General features: G+C 49.8%; 1 long non-coding RNA gene across 1 annotated transcript; it reads left to right on the top strand.

Moving 5' to 3' along the window:
• Nucleotides 1–4,310: 4,310 nt before the first annotated feature.
• Nucleotides 4,311–6,383, top strand: LOC140391677 (uncharacterized). Its single transcript, XR_011935155.1, has 2 exons — nt 4,311–5,446; nt 5,606–6,383. It is a non-coding gene; the product is annotated as an uncharacterized lncRNA (long non-coding RNA).
• Nucleotides 6,384–21,410: the final 15,027 nt, after the last annotated feature.

The raw sequence follows: 21,410 nt of genomic DNA, 5'->3' as shown, positions 1-21,410 counted from the left end.
GGATATGGTGTATGCTGTTCATCTTCATGAACCTCACAAACTCCTCACTGGTGAATGGAGTGCCGTTATCCGTGGCTAGTACCTCTGGGAGGCTATGCGTACTAAAAGACAAATGCATCTTCTCAATTGTTGCACAGGACGTTGTGCCTAGCATTTTATGCACCTCTAGCCATTTAGACTGGGCGTCGATTAATAAAAGGAACGTGGATCCTTGAAAAGGGCCGGCAAAATCCGCATGCAAGCGCGCCCAAGGCCGCCCTGGCCATTGCCAGTGATGTAGGAGCGCGGCCGGCGGAAGCTTCTGATGCTCCTGACAAGTGGAGCAGTTTTGGGCCACCTCCTCAATGTCGGCGTCGAGGCCTGGCCACCAAACATAACTCCAGGCCAACATTTTCATTTTGGTCACGCCTGGATGCCCATTGTGCAAGTGTCTTTGTATCAGCTCCTGTCCTTTTTCCGGGACAATCAAACGCGTCTCCCACAAGAGGATGCCGTCTTCCACGCTGAATTCTTGACAGCTTGGAGGAAAATGCCCGCAACTCGCCTGGGAGCTGTCTATGCTGCCCACCATATAGGACTATGTGTCGAACCTTTGACAGGACTGGGTCCACTCACGGATCGGTGATGCCGTGACAGGCAAGGTGTCCATAAAATTTAGGGTTGCAATCACCTCACCGGTCGTGGGGGTCGACATGGGGCCGGTCGATAAAGGCAATCGGCTCAGTGGGTCGGCATTCGCTATCTGCGTTCCTGGTTTGTGCTCCAGAGAATACTCGTATGCAGCAAGCAACAAAGCCCAGCGCTGGATTCGTACGGAAGCAATGGGCGGTATTGACTTATCCTCTCTGAAAAGTCCCAGCAGAGGTTTATGATCAGTCACGATAGTGAAGTGGCGGCCATACACATACTGGTGGAAACGTTTCACTGCAAAGACCACTGCCAGGCCCTCCTTCTCGATCTGCGCGTACTTTTTTCCGCTGCAGTCAATGTGCGGGAGGCGAAAGCTATCGGCCGCTCGGCCCTGTTCTCCATCTTGTGGGACAGGACGGCCCCAATACCATACGGGGATGCATCACATGTGACAAGCAAAGGCTTTCCAGGATCACAGTGGGTTCGTAACCCAGACGACGACAATTGTTGTTTTACCTGCCGGAAAGCGGTTTCTTGCGGCTAACCCCAAACCCAGGTGTGATTTTTCTTTAGCAGAAGATGCAACGTGGCCATTGTAGTTGCCAGATTGGGGAGGAACTTCCCGTAATAGTTTACGAGGCCGAGAAAAGAACGACGATGCGATGTGTCAGTCGGGCAGGGGGCCTGTTGAATCGCGCGCACCATCTCTGCGACGGGGTGCAAACCTTCGCGGTCCACCCGATAACCCAGGTAGACTACTTCCTTCATCTGAAAGACGCACTTTGTGCTACGTAAATGGACTCCAGCCTCCGAAAAGCATCTAAGGACAGCCTCCAGATTTTCCAAATGTTCCTGCTCCGACGTCCCTGTGATCAAAACGTCATCTAAGTAGACAGCGACACGCGGTAATCCTCTCAAAGTGCCCACCATAACACGCCATAACGGCAAACATGTATATTCATACAGGCCCCGGTGTGTATTAATCGTTACATATGGTCGGGAGGCAGGATCCAGCTCCAACTGTAGGTAGGCGTGACTCAGGGCAGCACGGTAGCATTGTGGATAGCACAATTGCTTCACAGCTCCAGGGTCCCAGGTTTGATTCCGGCTTGGGTCGCTGTCTGTGCGGAGTCTGCACGTTCTTCCAGTGTGTGCGTGGGTTTCCTCCGGGTGCTCTGGTTTTCTCCCACAGTCCAAAGATGTGCAGGTTAGGTGGATTGGCCATGATAAATTGCCCTTAGTGTCCAAAATTGCCCTTAGTGTTGGGTGGGGTTACTGGGTTATGGGGATAGGGTGGAGGTGTTGACCTTGGGTAGGGTGCTCTTTCCATGAGCCGGTGCAGACTCGATGGGCCGAATGGCCTCCTTCTGCACTGTAAATTCTATGATAACCTATGATATCTAATTTTGTGAACAAGAGTCCACCTGCAAGCTTCGCGTAGAGATCCTCTATGCAAGGCATTGGATATCGGTCGAGTCGGGAAGCCGTATTCACTGTAAGTTTATAGTCGCCGCACAAGCAAACTGTGACATCTGGTTTCATTACAGGTAGAATTGGTGCTGCCCAGTCAGCGAAACAGACGGGCCTGATAATACCCAAAGTCTCCAAACGAGTGAGCTCCCCTTCTACCTTCTCGAGCAAGGCGTAAGGCACTTACGCCCAGAAATAGCGCAGCATGGCTCCTGGTTCGACTTGGCTATGGTCCCTTTTATTTTCCCCAAACCGGGCTGGAATACATCTGGGTATCGTCCTAGCACCTCAGTCAACCCTCCAGAAACTGTTTGGAGGATGTGCTGCCACTGTAAGCGCAAATGGCGCAACCAGTCCCGACCGAACAGGCTGGGCCCATGGCCGCGCACCACGATAAGTGGGAAACGCCCCTCCTGGCGTCCATAAACAACAGGGGTCATCGTAGTTCCTGCAATGCCCAATGGTTCCCCCGTGTCGGTGGCCAACCTGGCCTGTGTGTCGGTTAATGTAAGGGTCTGTATACCCTGCTTGATGCGGTCGAATGCCCTCTGGGTGATCACAGAGATCGCTGCGCCAGTGACCAACTCCATCTCAAGCAGGTGACCATTGACCCGTACTATCACCTTAATGGGGGCCACACTGGGAGCTGCCACACAGTCGTCCTCCATCTCCACGTCCTCAGGAGTAGTCGCCGCAGGTTCATCCACATGGAAGGTACGGCCCCTGGGCTGGTCCCAGTTTCGGTCGGAACGACGGCTTCCCAGGACCGACGTCCACGACGGGGTCGGCGCCCACAAGTCTGACACGGACATGGCTCCTCATCCATTGGTTCTGGAGAAGGCTCCCTTCGGGGAGGAATGTCCGACGGCCACTGGCGTCGATCCGGACGTCGCCTCGCCCAAGGTACCGCGGGAGTGCGGGGGGACGTTTTCAGACGGGGTTGCGCCCCAAGGCATGCACCTCCAGTCCCTGTAGCTCCTGCACTCCTCGTTCTGCGCTCTCTCGGGACAATATTATTTGAATGGCCTGTTGAAAAGTCAATGTTGGCTCAGCTAACAATTTTCTCTGGGTGGCCGCATTGTTAATACCGCAAACCAAACGGTCACGTAACATTTCTGACAAGGCCTCACCATAGTCACTGTACTCCGCAATCCTGCGTAGCCTGGATAGAAAGTCGGCAAGGGATTCACCTGAGGTCCTCTCAGCGGTATTAAACCTGTAACGTTGGACTATCGTGGACGGGTTTGGGTTAAAATGCTGCCCCACTAAATTCACAAGTTCATCAAACGTTTTGGTGTCCGGCGCAGCTGGGTACGTAAGGCTCCTAATCACCGCAAACGTATGCGAGCCGCAGGCGGTGAGCAATAGGACCACCTGCCGCTCGTTTTTGGTGATATTGTTTGCCCGGAAATAGTAACGCATCCGTTGTGCGTACTGGTTCCAGCTTTCCAGCGCAGGATCAAAAACATCCAAACGTCCGTACAGAGGCATGGTATAATAGAAAACAACTTCCAACCTGTATCCAACAAAAATCCAGGGAGGTGGCTTCAGCAGTGTAGACAGCTATTCACTTTAACCCTCATCACCAGTTTTGTGAGGGCCACGAAGAATCCAGTACGAGTTTCAAGGATACAAAGAAATAACATTTATTTACAATAGCATACATATATATATATATATATATTTTTTTTTTTTAATTTTTCCTTTTCTGAGTTACCAAGCCAGGCTCAGAGTGTGGGTCAGGGGCAAACCCCCAATCCAGCTCCTCGCCTGCTCCAAAAAACCAATCCAAACTGAATCGAACCCACGGTCCCCACAATAGAGACATACCAGATCTGAACCCAAAGGCTCAATCTACAGACACCTGGGGCGTCATTCTCCGACCCCCCGCCGGGTCGGAGAATGGCCGTTGGCCGCCATGAATGCCGCCCCAGCCGAAGTCTCCGGTACCGGAGATTGGGCGGGGGCGGGAATCGGGCCGTGCCAGTTGGCGGGACCCCCCGCTCAATTCTCCGGCCCGGATGGGCCGAAGTCCCGCCCAGAAATTGCCTGTCCCGTCGGCGTAAATCAAAGCTGGTATTTACCGGCGGGACCAGGCGGCGTCGGCGGGCTCCGGGGTCCTGGGGGGGGGCGCGGGGTGATCTGACCCCGGGGGGTGCCCCCACGGTGGCCTGGCCCGCGATCGGGGCCCACCGATCCGCAGGCGGGCCTGTGCCGTGGGGGCACTCTTTCCCTTCCGCCCCCGCCACGGACTCCACCATGGCGGAGGCGGAAGAGACTCTCCCCACTGCGCATGCGCGGGAAACTGTCGGCGGTTGCTGACGCTCCCGCGCATGCGCCGCATTTTCGCGCCAACTGGCAGGGCAACAAACGCCATTTCCGCCAGCTGGCGGGGCGGAAATCCCTCCGGCGCCGGCCTAGCCCCTCAATGTTGGGGCTCGGCCTCCAAAGATGCGGAGCATTCCGCACCTTTGGGCCGGCGCGATGTCCATCTGATTGGCGCCGTTTTTGGCGCCAGTCGGCGGACATCGCGTCGTTGGGGGAGAATTTCGCCCCTGATCTTAGCCAAAAGACCGAGAAGCCATATATATATATATATATAATATACAGCAGCAGCAACTTCGCTTGCTGCTTACTCCTTCCTCCTGGTTCCAAACTGGCCAGCTTTATTTATACAGGGAGTCTGCTAATGATTTCTCCGCCCCCCCCTCATTGGGGAAGCTCATACTCCCACAGGATTGTGGGATTGTCATTTGTCCCCAGCCAATGGTAAGCATGCAGGTTATAACAGACCCACGCAGAAATGGGGAGAATGTTTGTAACTCGAGAACAATGTGGCAAATAGGTTTTTAAAAAAGTATTTGACAGATGTGAGGAAAAAATGACAAGGGAAATGTATTGTCTACTTTTTCAACGCTCATCATCTGGACTGCAGGATATGTATCCAGGCCATATTTTGCTTATTGGAATGAGTGGTGAACAGATTGAGTTATGAGATTCCAGTGGTGTAACAACAAGTGACAAACTTAAATTTTAAAGACTTACAATGTGAGTGTGCTTGAGGCTTTTATTCATTTATCTTTTTGGTTTTTTCCCAATTCAGCGGTAATTTAGCGTGGCCAATCCACCTACCCTGCACATTTTTGGGTTGTGGGGGTGAGACCCACGCAGACAAGGGGAGAATGTGCAAACTCCACACAGGCAGTGACTCGTGGCCAGAATCGAACTCGGGTCCTCAGTGCCATGAGGCAGCAGTGCTAACTACTGTGTCACCGTGCTGCCCGACTTGAGGCTTTTATGTCCTGGCTTTATTGCACTATGTTTTTCGGGTGGTCATCATTATACAGTGAGTAGTTCTCTTAATTATTATGATTGTCTTGTTTCTTTTAAAATTGTATGAAGGTTTACAGATATTTTTTAATATTTTAAAATCAATTGTCATTATATTAATCAACTGCAGCTTCAAGACAGTTTTAACATTCTGGTTTTAAAATTCATTTTGTAGCAACCGTTAAGAAACATGATTGCTCCACCATAGTTTTCATTATAACTTTTAAGTGATGAAGGAAAACCTGCGATTCTTTAGACAGCTCAGAGATGTTTCCATTTTATTTACTTCTGTTGCATAACAGACAAAAAAAATGCCAAATCAAAATGCTATGCTGTGATACAGTGTGAAAGAAACTATGGTAGAATGCCTGTGAGCAGCATACTACATGGACTACATTCTCCAGTTCCCCAGCTGTGTGTTTCTCGACGATGCAGCTCTCGATGGCGGTGGGATCCTACCTTCCCGCCGCTCGTCAATAGGATTTCCCATTGAAACCATCTTACACTGCCAGGAAACCCTCAGGCGGGGATTCGCTGCCGGCAGGAAAAATGAATCGCAATGGTCGGAGAATTCCAGCCATGACTTTTGAAGCAGTCTTTATTGACAGTTAAATGGATATCTGGCCTAACAGGCTGAAAATTTCAAGAAAATCACCAGGAAAGTAGCTGGGATCAGAACTATTTCTATGCATATCTTATTATTGCCCAGCTAGTATTCTGAATGAAATCAGCACTTTAGTGTTACTGTATACTGTATAAAGTTGCATTGAAATTGAGAAAATAAAGTGAGTGTACCCTTTCTAGCACTGTTCAGTCTTGTAACATCTGTTATGACATGTGTAATGCTGTGGAGTTTAATACTTATAGGTCCCCAAAAAAGGAGATTGGTTCTACGGTGTTCAAGCTGTTGTTGCAAAGTGCAAATATACAATTAAAGAACTTTTAAATATTAATTATATTTGTCCTGAAGCTTTCAGTGGAAAGAAAGTCACTATTTTAGCTGAAGAAAATATTTGTTTTAATAAGTAAGATTTTATACTTTTCTATTTATTACTCAAGTAGATTGAAATATTAAATAAACAATGGGCGGATTTTCCATTGGCTGACACCAAAATTGGGAAACAAGATTGGGCGGAGAATAGGTTCCGCCGCCATAATTGCGGCGGTCGCCAATTTGACGGCAAATTGCAATTCTCTGTCACCTTGACAAAGGCATCAATACGGTCTGGAACGCATATCACCGTTTGCATATCATTAGTGGGCCGAACCCGGTATTCTCCGGGGCCTCCACGATTCTCCAGCTCCGATGGGCCGAGTTTCCGACGGTGCGGTTCACTTGTGCTTTTAAAAATCGTGAAACTGGCGTCGTGGCTGCTGAGGGAGATAGAGGGGGTATGGAAAGTGTCCAACATTGCCATAGTTTGCTGACTTTTGTTCCGCATCCCGGGAGGGGCTTTGGTCAGGACCGGGGTCAGTAGTGGGGGGTGGCCAGGAGGTGGGCTGTGGGGTCGGGGTGGACAGGCACGGAGCACCATTGCTGGAGCCAGAAAGGCAGCCATGGAGCTGCGCACGCCGCTGACACCCACTGTGAATGTGGGGCCACAGGTTGTAAAGGTGTCCCCCCAGGGCACCCCCCTAGGTGCTGGCCCCAGCCGACCCATCAGTTCTATGGATGCGCTCCAGCACAACCAGTCCCATCTTGTGTATGTGGCTGCAGTTTGTTAGCTTCCTGCGTGTCAATCACGGACCCAGCGAATCGCACACTGTTTTTCATTGGAATCGATTGTGTTCCACGTGGTGCACCGGCCCCTCCATATTCGCTGCTTAGGTGCCAGTTTTGTTGTCGTCAAAGTCCACGAATCCTGCGCCGGCGTCAACACTTGGTCGCAGAAATGGAGAATCCTGCCCAATATGTTTCCAGTAACATCGGGTATTTTCCTGTTTTACTTCATTCTAAGTCAGCATTCGTTAGTTTATCAGTGAGATCAAAACATTTAAAATGTCTGATTCACTGAGCTGGACAGCAACTTATCTGTGTTAAATCATCTAATTCCAGTGTTGACGAGATCATGATTGCCCCAGGGTAGAAAGGAGAAAAATTGGTCAGAGTTTCCAGTTCCTAGTTTTCTTCTTTATGTTTTTATGGGATGTTGGCATTGCTGGCAAGGCCAGCATTGTTTCCCATCTCTAAGTGTTCTTGAACTGAGTGATTTTCTAGGCAATTTCAGAGGACAGTTGAGAATCAACCACATTGCTGTCGGTCTGGAATCACATTTAGGCCAAACCAGGTAAGGATGGCAGATTTCCTTCTCAAAAGGATATTAATGACCCAGGTAGGATTTTATGCCAATTGATGATAGTTTCATGGTCACCAATACTCACACTCGCTTTATATTCCAGATTTACTGGAGATATTGCCATCCCTGTTGCAAATTGCATTGACGGTCCAAAGGTTAGGTGGATTGGCCATGTCACTGGGATAGGACGGATGAGTGAGCCAAGGTTGAGTGCTCTTTGGGAGGGTCAGTGCAGACCCGATGGGCCGAACGGCCTCCTTCTGCACTGTCGGAAGTCTGTGGAGTCAATGGGCAGTAGGTGAAGACAAGAAGGGGCTTAGCTGTAAAAATCTGCTTTAACCCCACTGTTGAATATGCTGCTATGCTCATCCTCTAGACTATAGACTCTCACATGAAGAACTGTATTTTTAAAATTTATTCGCGGGATTGAATTCCAGGATTTTGACCAAGTGATGATGAAGGTACAACAAAAACGAAAGGAAATACATGTATTACATAACCTTTCATGACCACAAGACATTTCAAAGCACTTTACCACCAATGGAGTATTTTTGAGGTGTAGTCACTGTTGTAATGTAGAAAATGTGGCAGCCAATTTGGGCACAGCAAAGTCCCACTAATAGCAACATGATAATGACTGTAATCTGTGAGAGTGATGTTGATTACGGGACAAAGATTGGCCAGTACACCGGGCATAATACACATTCTTTTCTGGTTGGAGGTCTGATGGGTGATGCCATCCCACTGTAAGAACAGAACAAGGTAGGTGCAAGAAAATCACACCTGACTTCTCGTGGAATTTTACAATAAAGGGACAGAAACCTAGCCCAACACAAACCCAGCCCAAATTTCGGCCTGTTCACCTGTCTTGAACTGCCACAGGATTAAACCGGATTCAAGAATTTTGAGGCCAATTTATAACAACAAAAAGTAAAAGCAAATCACAAAATGTACCCACATACTCACTTATGCCAATTTATAAACAAGCCTGCAATAATTTTCATGTCCTGATACTTTAAATTTACGTCTCCCATTATGGACACAGCATCCCTCCAGTGGAGAAGGAGGCCATTCGGCCCAACGGGTCTGCAGCGGCCCTTGGAAAGAGCACCCTACTGAAGCCAATGCCTCCACCCTATCCCTGTAAGCCAGTCACCCCATCTAACCTTTTGGACACTAAGGGGCAATTTAGCATGGCCAATCCACCTAACCTGCACATCTTTGGACTGTGGGAGGAAACCCACACAGACAAGTGGAGAAAGTGCAAACGTCACACAGCCAGTCACTCGAGATTGGAATTGAACCCCGGTCCCTGGAGCTGTGAGGCAGCAATGATAACCACTGTGCAGCCCATGCGCCCATGTGCCATGGTGCACATGTTCCCTTTATTACCAGATTTTTCATTGACAAAACATAAATGTACGTTTCTACAGGCCTTTCTCGAGGTCCATTATTTACCTTTGACTTTGTCTATAAATGTGTTTCTGGAACCCACCTCTTCATTCTCCTGAGGAAGGAGCTGTGCTCCGAAAGCTAGTGATTCAAAACTAACCTGTTGGACTTTAACCTGGTGTAAGACATCTTACTGTGCCCATCCCAGTCCAACGTCAGCATCTCCACATCATTATTTACCAACTTCTTTGATGTTTTCCCAGCTTGCTCTGTGTCTCTGACGTATTTTTGTGGCTAATTTCTGGGGTATCTTTGCAGCCTACTGACACACCATAATTGCTCCACCACTTAATGTAATATATCTCTGCCCCAATTACATCACAACTAGAAATGCTGCCAGAAACTGCACCCCAACCCATTCAAGCTCTTTTTGACCACAATCCTCAGTATACTGTCCATATAAATGAAGAGCACATTATGTGCTACCCAGTATATAGAATTTCTATTCTGCCAGGCAAAGTAGGGTCAAATTTACGCAGAGTTCTAATCTCCACAACCCCTGGTCCCTACTCCCACACTGAGTGCTGGCTCTGTGATCGAAACTCAGTCTCTGGGCCACTTTCTCACCTTCGCTGTTATGAGGAGCCACTGGTGTCTGCCTGCTTCCTTCTGTGGATCCTGGAGTCTAGGATTACCTCTGTCCGTCTCAAACATACTGCAGGCCTCCCTCAGTTGCTACAGCACTTCCTGCTGTCTGCCACCAACTCATCCTCATAGATACATATGGCTGACCCCATGTAAAACAATGAGTCACTGTTTTAATAATACCATGGAAATAATACCACTACTGGATTACAAAGAAATCACTCACTACTAATAATATATCTAATTCCCTCAGTACAAAAGCTGCAGGAAAGCAGATACTTTCAAATATTTATATATAAAGTGGCATTCTTCTTCTGCCTCTGAGTTAATAGTCATCTTTCTCCTGGTGTTTGCAGAATACTTGGGTTTGTCACAGTGTTTTAAAACACCTTACATTGTATCCCTACATCACTATGGCAAGTGCAATTTTATCCTTTAGTATTTAAAAATCCCATTTCCCCATGTATACAGAACTTGTTTCTAAGGGAATAACAATATTCACCAAGTAAAAAACAAGCATTGACTGAGACATTACAATAATGACAATGTCTAAAGATCCTTGGTATAAAGCTTTCTGGGGCTGAATTATTCTGCAGGGACAATTGAGCAACACAAGACACAGAGTACAAAGCAACAAATTATTAATTGCTTTCACTTCAATTAACAAGCCAGGTATTTCTTTTAACTGTGTTATAACCCTCATAAAGATCCCAGGCTGATTGATCTCCCTGTGGGATTCAGTGTATGAGTTTCCATTTTGAGTGGGCAGAGGCTGCTAGGTGTCCTTTAAATACTGACCCAAATTCCGACCAAGGAGTTCCCGATGATCCTAGGCTGGGATGTTTGCTCTGTACACCATGGCCGCGGTTTTATTTTTGTTATGGAATAAACCTTCTTTCCTTCTAGCCTGTGTTTGCCTGGAATTATTAAAATTGGCTTGAATGGCATTTCAATTGCTCTTAATGATTACATCAAGTTATGTTGACTATAGCCTCAATCGATAGTGATAGTCTGTTTGTACATATAAAAGGGTAGGTTTTGTAGGTCACAAACAAGTCCAAATAGAGTTGGTAAAAGAAAACTATGTTTATTGCGAAGCAAATTATATTTACAATATACATCAGATCGCAGCCGGGTGTGCTCTGTTGGTTCCATACCTGGCTGACTTGATATAGAACTCAATCATGAATATCCTTGGGCCACCCCACCCCTTTAGCCGGGGAGCTCGTACTCAGCGATACTCACAGGGAGACTGATTGCTCCAACCTTGTGCAGGTTATAATAGTAAGCTTCTCAATTTGCTTTCTTTTTTCAAAGACTGGTTTTCAGTGACTGGGAGTTAAGCCTTGAAGGACAAGAATCACTGACTGATTGCTCTAGTTTAAACCATGATTGTGAAAGTAACACAATTCAGGTCAATGATGGGAGAGGTGCCATTTCAAGCACAGGTGGAGGTCACGGGTGAGTTCATGACCAAACTTCAGAAGCGCTTTACCTTCTGCAAAGAGCTGAGAAAGTTGGACCAAATCTTCCAGTCTCCAGATCTTCAGAGATGGATGTAGGTTGGGGGATGAGCATCAGGACCCCATGAAAGTTGTCCATAATGTTTAAACTTGTCATTGGCTGATTTTCACTGCCTGGGATCCTCCATGAAAGTTTCCGACACTGAGTTCAGAGTCAGAGCCTGGAAGGTCCCATTGCCAGCCAATGGCAGGCCGCCTCCGTACAGCAGGCTGCACAGAAAATCTCACCCAGAGACTTGGGCCAGACATTTGGGTTAGATTCAGGACTTACCTGGAGACTCACTCTGGAAATGTTACACAATCTATCTAACTCGGTGATCATCAGCCAGTGTAACTCAACTGAGCACCACAACTGATATCTCACTCATCCCATGATCAAACCCAATTACCACCTAACCACACGACTAACCCCTAACTTAATTACACCCCCAACCAAATATCCACCTGACCTAACCCACCAACTCATCCATTCACTCACCTATTCACCCACACTCATTCATTAAAAGACTTGAGACCTTTACAAATGTAACTGAATACAGCAACTAGAAAGAGTCCTTGCATTCTCCCACTCTTTTACACTCGCTGATCTTCCATGTGAAAGGTTTCTTCGGTTTATTTCTTTTTCAGCTGTAATCGGAATTCTCAGCTGCAAATCGACAGTATCATTGGGCTGGAGAAAATTTGGCAGACAGCTACAGTGCCCCCAGCACTGAGTAGAGACTTTTGACTCTTGTGCAAGAGACCATAGCCTATTGTTGATAAAGCCATGGTGTATGCTATCTTGAAGCCCAAATAAGTGGAATGTTATCACATTAACTAGTGTAAATTGTACCATAGAAAAGGAGGTAAAAGAAGCCTAGCATCAGTATCCCTTTTTCTGGGATTATAATGACACCCAATCCCACGATGGGAATCTCAGGAACCAGGTTTGACAGGGACTGGTAGGCTATTGTGATCAAAAGCCGTGGCCCAGGATAAAACGTGAATCATCACCATCTGAAGCACTGAAGGATTAATGTCCAAGAGACAGATATACACTCCAACCCACTCTACTACTCAGATACCAGAGAAAAGTGAAGCAATGGAGACTGAAAAGTCAGGTTTCTGCGGTTGTACCAGAGAAACATCATGGGCTGGATTCTCCGCCGGTGGGATTCTCCGCTGCATCAGCAGTTGCACACGGGCCTGTGGGCTTCCCGGAGGCGTGGGGTAGCCACAATGGGAAATTCCATTGGAAGGTGGCAAGAATGGAGATTCCCGCTGCCAACGAGGGCGCAATGCCCAGGAAAACTTGACTGGAGGGCCGGAGACTCTCACCCCATTGTTTTGTCTCCTAGAAGTGCCAAACTGCAGAGGAGGCTGTAGTGAATAGCCTTTAACTGGATGGTAGCAGAGGCTACAGGAATCCTAGAGGTGGAAGGGGCCCAAGACTAAGAATATCCAGTGTAGAATTATGCAAGGAGGCTGGGGAGGACATCAAGGACCAGAAGTGATGTAAGGTAAAATGGAGGAAGTGCTTTTGAAAAGAGAGCATAAGTTATGGAAGATAATCACTGCACCACTGATGGACACTACAACACTGAATGCTAGTATATATTAGGTGAAAAAATGATGTAGGATGTGTGTGGTATGTGGCCCAGGCAAGGGGCGACCCAAATTAATCACTTTTAGACAGAGCCTGAGATGAGGTCCAGTCATGGTGAAAGAAATATAACATGTGGGTATATGTTATTCTGGAGAAATGTTTGGAAACAAAATGAGGGTCTTTACCAATGTATGGCTGCTTAGATGGGCCTAAAGGCAAGGTGCAGGTGGTACAAGTTGAGGTTCAGGACAAAAGACCAGAAGAATCTCAAAATCAGACAGTCACCTCAGATACAGCCTCACTGTCCAAGACACAGACATGGACCAAGGAATGGGTTTGTTTTAATTCCAATTGGGAAGATTTTGTACTATAGTACACCATAGTAGTCCCAGTTATTCTGAACTTAACTGATGTAGGACTGCGTGGAAAAAATTAAAGAGTTGTACGTGGAAATGATGCATATATTAGTGAAGCAACTGGGATGGATAAATCAGAAGGACCCCACGTTGGGGGATGTTGATGGAAATTGGATGGGAAATCATTCGACTGAATTAGCTAAGGGAGCAGGACAAAGGAAACAGAGTTAAAAAGTGACAATCCATCAGTAATTGCTTATAAGCATGTAGGTGTGAATCATCTTTTACACAGATACAGCATGTAAAGTGAAGTAGATTCTGTAGGGAACAATGAAGGGGAATCGAATTTGGCTGAAGAAGATGGGGCCATGACCATACATTTGCTAAATATTGTTACGGTGCCAGAACATGAAGCAAGGATCATTAATTAAGGAAGCTCGTAATCCCTCAGCTGAGACAGCCCAAAATGAAGCATGTGTAATGTATGGGTCATTTTAAAAAATATTTTTTTTTTATTCTCCTCTTTTTTCACATTTTCTCCCAAATTTACACCCACCAACAATAAACAATAATCAGTAACAAATATGTCAATCCCCATATCAATAACATCGATCCCATCCTCCCACCAAACCCCAAACATTAGCCCGCATGTTCACACAAACAAATGACCAAAAGGAATTAGGGATCACCCATAGTCACCCTTAATGCACACCGCTGCCCTCCCCCCAACCTTTCCACCCACCCGCCCCAACTAATGTTCGATGTTATCCAGTTCTTGAAAGTGCATAATGAATAATGCCCATGAATTATAGAACCCCTCCATCCTTCCCCTCAGTTCAAACTTAACCTTCTCAAGAGTCAAGAATTTCAACAGGTCCCCCGCCACGCCAGGGCACTGGGTGGAGAGGTTGCTCTCCAACCTATCAGGATCCACCTTCTGGCGATCAACGAGGCGGAGGCTACAACATCTGCCTCCGCACCCATTTCCAACACCGGCTGATCCGACACCCCGAATATGACCCCTCGGGGGCCCGGGTCCAGTTTCACGTTCACCACTTTAGAAATAACCCTAAAAACCTCCTTCCAGTAATCCTCTAGCATTGGACAGGACCAAAACATATGAACTTGATTAGCAGGGCCGTCCCGCAATGTTCACACACATTCTCTACTCCTTCAAAGAATCGGCTCATCCTCGCCCTCGTGAGGTGTGCTCTGTATACCACCTTCAGCTGTATCAGCCCCAACCTCGCGCACGAGGTGGAGGCATTAACTCTCAGGAGCACCTCACACCAGAACCCCTCCTCCATATCCTCTCCCAACTCTTCCTCCCACTTTGCTTTGATCCCTTCCAGTGGTGCCTTCTCCTCTTCCAAAATAGCTCCATAAACCGCCGACACTACCCCCTTCTCCAGTCCTCCTGTCATCAGCACCTCCTCCAGCAATGTGGAGGCCGGCTCCACCGGGAAGCTCTGTATCTCCTTTCTGGCAAAATCTTAAACCTGCATGTATCTAAACATTTCCTCCTGCTCCAGCCCATACTTCGCTTCCAGCTCCTTCAATCCTGCAAACCGACCCCTAAGAAACAAATCTTTTAGTGTCTTAATCCCCTTCTCCTCCCATTTCCTAAAATTTCAATCCCATTTCCCTGGCTCAAATCTGTGGTTCCCCGAATCGGCATTTTCCTTGACCCTGCCCCCAACCCGAAGTGTTGGCGAAACTGCCTCCAAAATCTCAATGAAGCTATTAGAACATAGAAAAATACAGCACAGAACAGGCCCTTCGGCCCACGATGTTGTGCCGAACCTTTGTCCTAGATTAATCATAGATTATCATAGAATTTACAGTGCAGAAGGAGGCCATTCAGCCCATTGAGTCTGCACCGGCTCTTGGAAAGAGCACCCTACCCAAGGTCAACACCTCCACCCAACACTAAGGGCACCGGACTCCCTGAGTATTTCCCCGGAGCTATGGAGAGCGGCGCTGTTGCTGGTACTTTCAGCCCCGACCCCCTGTACAAACTCTCCTCCATTCTGACCCACTGGGAATCAACCCCTCTGACCCAGCTCCACACCTTCTCCACATTCGCCGCCCAGTAGTAATACATCAGGGGCAAAATTCTCCCCCAACGGCGCGATGACCGCCGACTGGCGCCAAAAACGGCGCCAATCAGACGGGCATCGCGCCGGCCCAAAGGTGCAGAATGCTCCGCATCTTTGGGGGCCGAGCCCCAACATTGAGGGGCTAGGCCGGCGCTGGAGGGATTTCCGCCCCGCCAGCTGGCGGAAATGGCATTTGTTGCCCCACCAGGTGGCGGAAATGGCGTTTGGTGCCCCGCCAGCTGGCGCGGAAATGCGGCGCATGCGCGGGAGCGTCAGCGGCCGCCGACAGTTTCCCGCGCATGCGCAGTGGGGAGAGTCACTTCCTCCTCCGCCATGGTAGAGACCGTGGCGGAGGCGGAAGGGAAAGAGTGCCCCCACGGCACAGGCCCGCCCGCGGATCGGTGGGCCCCGATCGCGGGCCAGGCCACCGTGGGGGCACCCCCCGGGGTCAGATCGCCCCGCGCCCCCCCCAAGACCCGGGAGCCCGCCCACGCCGCCTGGTCCCGCCGGTAAATACCAGCTTTGATTTACGCCGGCGGGACAGGCAATTTCTCGGCAGGGCTTCGGCCCATTCGGGCCGGAGAATTGAGCGGGGGGTCCCGCCAACCGGCGCAGCCCGATTCCCGCCCCCGCCCAATCTCCGGTACCGGAGACTTCGGCGGGGGCGGGATTCACGGCGGCCAACGGCCATTCTCCGACCCGGCGGAGGGTCGGAGAATGACGCCCCAGGTTCGGAAGACCCAAACTCCCTGCTTGCCTTCCCCTCTGTAGCACCGTTTTAACTCTGGCCACTTTCCCTCCCCATATGAACTAAGTAATCCTTCCCTCAATCTCTCTGAAAAAAGCCTTTGGCAGGAAAATCGGCAGGCATTGAAAAATAAACAAAAATCGCAGCAACACGTTCATTTTAACCGCCTGTACCCGATCCACCAGTGACAGAGGGAAACCATCCCACCTTGCCAGATCAGCTTTCACTCTCCCCACCAAACTAGAAATACGGAGTTCCCTCCCCCACTCCCGGGCAACCTGCACCCCCAGGTACCTAAAGTGAGGCCCTGCCCTACGGAATGGCAGCCTCACCACCCCCGGCCGAGACACCACAAAATACTCACTCTTGTCTAGATTTAGTTTGTACCCCGAGAAAGACCCAAATACTCGAAGCAGCTCCAATATTCTCCCTATCGACACACTCGGTTCCGACACGTACAACAGCAAGTCATCTATGGGTCATTTTTAATTGAACAAGCCAAGTGTGACTTCAAAAAGACTGTGGGTTAAAGTTCCACCTTCTCATCATTAACAGATGAACATTTGGAAGCTTTTGTTTCATATGAGAATAACCTGACCGCTTGTCAGTCACCTCTGGAAAACCCACGTGCTCTACGTCCAGCCCCTCAACGGAGAAATCCAGCGACTGCTTGCATTTCCACCCCTATAGCCTCGGGATCGGTCTGCGGAGGATTTTCCAGCTTGATCCACCCTAATCTGACGCCCATCAATAGACTTTCCATTCATAGCTAACATAGCATCCTTTCTATCATCAGGATTTCTCAAATGGATTCTTCAGGGCACACGTGCCATGTATCAAAGGATGTGCATAGCATATGAAATGCATAGCATTTCAATCAAACTTTGATGACTGAACAGTGTGCCTGAACTCTAAGAGCATTAGCACTATAGAGGCAGCTGCCAACAATCAAACACTAAAGCGCAGGGCTTCAGCACTGGGGATCTTCCAGCGACCGAGGGCACCTGAGCACGGCAGAGGTTTCTGCTCTCGGGGCTCCTGATGTGACCGGGGGTGAGTTTGCGAGCAAGGTTTGCCAGTACAACTGACTCGGTGGATGGCAGTCTGGGAAATGGCAGGGCATGTAAGGATGGGAGGTGCCTGGGGGATTTGGGGGTCCTGGGGTGGAAGCCCTAACTGATTGTTGGTCTCTCTCCTTCCCCAATTCCTTACAGATACAAAATAGATGGTGGTATAGGTCTCCAGCCGCTGGCATTGCATTGCTGGTGGAAGTTCAGGCGACCATGTCAGAGAAGGCAACAGTGATGATGCAGGGGGTGCGCCGCACACTCGGAAGACCCGGCCACCCATCAGGCCGAGGAGGAACCCAGAGGGAGATGCCAGTGATGGCCCAAAGTAAACAGGCGTCAGTGGTCTTTTGATGAGATGAGGTGGATGTGAAGGTCATCGCATCCCTGAATTTTATGCAACTGGCTCATTTCAGAGCTCAAGCGGGGACTCATGTGGCATTTCACAAGCTGCATCTGGGAGGTCATGGATGCCCTGTATGGCCAGGCATCCAACTACATCACCGTTGAACTGGACCAGGCCCACTAAGATGCCCGGGCTGCAGGATTCTCCACCATAGCTGGGATGGTCCAGGTCCAGGGGACAATTGATGGCACCCAGGTCGCCTTGCGCATACTGGGGCATCAGGGAGTGCCCTTTATTAACAGGAAGGGGTTCCACTCCCTGAATATTCAGATTATGTGCGACCACCACCTCCGTATCAGGGAGCATGCATGACAGCGACATCCTGGGACACTCCCCGGCGTCTTTGAGGACTACCCTAGGATAATGGGTTGCCCCCTGGTGACCGCTCAGTGCTTGTCACTCTTCCTGAGCTTTTGTGTCTAGGTGTGACCCCAGGATGCACATTAAGAGGTGGAGGCAGCCTGCTGCTTTTCACGCCCTGTTGCCTTTGATGGCCTTGGTGGATCACCTCAGAGGGTTTGGAGCCGAGGGCCCTGGCCAACTTACTGGTGCTACTTGTGTCACTGTGCCACCCTGTTCTGCCCGCTTCCCTTGAGATATGCCGCTGTCAGGAGCTCATACTCGTACAAACTCTGACCACCGTCGTCTTCTTGCTGGTAGGCCCCGGGTTGACCTCCAGCGTTTCCTCCTCCCTGACAGTGCCCGTAGGGCTCTGGGGGTCTCCTTGGGATGAAGGGACAGCTGGAGTGAGCTTCAGATGTTTCTGAGTTATCTGACGCTACCAGTCTTGGTGGCTCCCCATTGTCTGCACCACAGTGTTGATGCCTCAGCAATGGTCCTCAGTGACTGGGCTATGCTCTGGAGTGCCTCGGCAATGCCCACCTACATCTGGGACATGTCCCTCAGTGACTGGGGCAAATGTTGAGGCCCTCAGCAATGGTCGTCACAGACTGAGTCATGCCTTGGGCACCATTGGCAGCATGCTCCAGGCTTTCCACTGCGGTTGCCACCCTAGCAGTGTTGCCCTCGGTCCCACGCATTATCGGCATCATCACCTGCACCCGTAGCCTTCAGTACTCCTCCAATCAGCTATGCATTCACTGCAATGTCGATGACATCTCCTCCTGAATCTCGGGCTGTGTCCTATAATCTGCATCAGCTTTGACAGAATCTTGCCCAGAGGCTCGGCATCTGACTGGGACCCAACTGAGTCCTGGGATCCAGCAGACCTCCAAATGGTGTCTCCCATGGATGTTCCTGCCTCTCACTGCTGTGCATCAGCAACTGTGTGGTGCTCACCAGATTGTCTCCCAGAGGCCTGTCCACTAATGTTCCCCATGGAGGTGTTTGCCTCTGCACTGGTGGAAGGTGGGGGGTGGCAACTGAGATGCCTCGATGGTGTTCCCATCTCAGGTGGTCTCTTGGATGATGGGAGGGAGGGGAACAGCTCCGGCTGGCCCGGCCTCAACAGATGGAGATCCTGTGAGACAACGGATATATGGGGCGAAATTCTCCGTAATCGGCGCGATGTCCGCCGACCGGCGCCAAAAACGGCGCAAATCAGTCCGGCATCGCGCCGCCCCAAAGGTGCGGAATCCTCCGCAACTTGGGGGGCCGAGCCCTAACCTTGAGGGGCTAGGCCCGCGCCGGACTGATTTCCGCCCCGCCAGCTGGAAAGGCCTTTGGTGCCCCGCCAGCTGGCGCGGAAATGATATTGCCGGGCGGCGCATGTGCGGGAGCGTCAGCGGCCGCTCACGGCAACCCTGCGCATGCGCAGTGGAGGGAGTCTCTTCTGCCTCCGCCATGGTGGAGACCGTGGCGAAGGCGGAAGGAAAAGAGTGCCCCCATGGCACAGGCCCGCCCGCGGATCGGTGGGCCCCGATCGCGGGCCAGGCCATCGTGGGGGCACCCCCTGTGGCCAGATCGCCCCGCGCCCGCCCCCCCCCCCCCCAGGACACCGGAGCCCACCTGCGCTGCCTTGTCCCTTGGGTAAGAGAGGTGGTTTAATCTACGCCGGCGGGACAGGCATTCTAGCAGCGGGACTTCAGCCCATCCGGGCCGGAGAATCGCCGGGGGGGGGGGGGCCCGCCAACTGGCGAGGCACGATTCCCACCCCCGGCGAATATCCGGTGCCGGAGAATTCGGCAACCAGCGAGGGCGGGCTTCACGCCAGCCCCCGGTGATTCTCCGACCCAGCAGGGGGTCGGAGAATCTCGCCCATGGTCAGTGAGAGAGAAGGATCATTTTGTCTGCCATGAACTACTCACTTAAGATAGCTCATCTGGGTGAAGGGGCAGCGGATCCTCACCTCTGTAGTTCAGGCCAACCTCACTGTTGGTGACTGCTCTCTCCTCGGACAACCCAATGATTTCCAGACCCGTTCCTCATAGGGGATGATGACTCGGATCAATGGGACTCCGCCCCCCTTCTTGGCCCTTTCCTCCTTATTATGGGCAATTTTCTCCTGTGGGACAAAGAAAGGGCATTGTGAACCACACACTTGATGGGTAATGTGGGTCTATAGAAGGTGGCATGTGTGGACACCACATCTGGACATTAAGGGGTTGTGCTGGTGGGTGGCAGTGGGTTCTGAGGAACAAACATGTGGATTGAATAGGGAGGGTGCGGGGTGTCAGCCAGTGGTTTGTTGTGGGGGGGGGGGGTTGGAAGTGCTGTCTGTGAATTTGAGGGGTTGCAGGCAGAATTGATGCCAGGAGAGAGGTGGTAACTTATCCTTGGAGTTTGGTGGAAATCATTGGTCTTCTGCCATTCTACAGCAGTCCTCCTCATCAAGTGCCCGCACTGACAACCACCGCCTCCCAGGCGGCATTGCTGATGCTACTGCTGGTCCTCTGACCCCTTTGGGAAACAGGATGCCCCGTCTCGCATCAATGGCGTTGGGTAGGCAGGCCAGATTGGCATCCCCAAAGCAAGGGGAAGGTCTGCACTCTGCCATGCTTGTGTGTTGACTGGGAGTGAGTAGTGAGGGAACGTTTAAAAGAAGCTCCCCCTTGTTAGCAAGACGCTAAGGCATGAGTCTGGTGAATCAGACGTTGAGACAGCCAGTAATGGCGAGAAGCTTGTGATGGCTCATTTTCGCTACCAAGTGCTGTTAAATACGGGCCGCGATCTCGCCAACGCCGCCGTCGAGGAACGCCGCCAATCACACCCAAAATAACACTTAGAAATGTTTCTGTTAAATCGCGCCTTAATCTTTTCAGCCCTCCACCCCATTGCTAATCTCCACTTTTGTTCTTTGTCCAGTCTCTCATTTCACTTCTAATTTTGTCTCAGTTCTGATGAAGATCACAGACTTGAAATGTTATTAACTGTGTTTCTTGCTCCACAGATGCTCCCAGATATACTGAGATTTCCTACATTGTTGTTTTTAGTTCAGATTACCAGCATCCACATTAATTTGCTTTGGACCAAATGATGCATGCTGTGTACTCCCTCTGGAGACTGTCCAGGAAACCATTTGTATTCCTTCTCAGAGTGTTGCAGATTTTGGAAGAGAATATATAATCTAGCTTTGTGTACCTGTAAGAATCTACAAAGTTGCCAAAGCCTGAAATTGTTGGTAGCGAGAAAGTGACTTTGTTGCAAATCTACATGAAATGTCTCTGTTCCTTGCCTACTGTGTGTTATGTGGTCTGTACTATTTTTGAATCCTGATAAATAAACTTATCATTCTTTGCTTTAAGCATCCATTCTCATTCAAATGTTCCTGTCCCATCATAACCCACTCCAATTTTGCTGCGTTTTAGATCTCTATCAGATGAGCACAGTGCTAATCTGCTTGCAGATATGAGTGATGAATGCAAGCATGACTGTCATTTTTTGTGTGATTTTAGATAGTCTG

Source organism: Scyliorhinus torazame, chromosome 15 (genome assembly GCF_047496885.1).
Source record: "Scyliorhinus torazame isolate Kashiwa2021f chromosome 15, sScyTor2.1, whole genome shotgun sequence".
NCBI classification, from domain to species: domain Eukaryota; kingdom Metazoa; phylum Chordata; class Chondrichthyes; order Carcharhiniformes; family Scyliorhinidae; genus Scyliorhinus; species Scyliorhinus torazame.
This window is presented reverse-complemented; position numbering and strand designations above follow the sequence as displayed.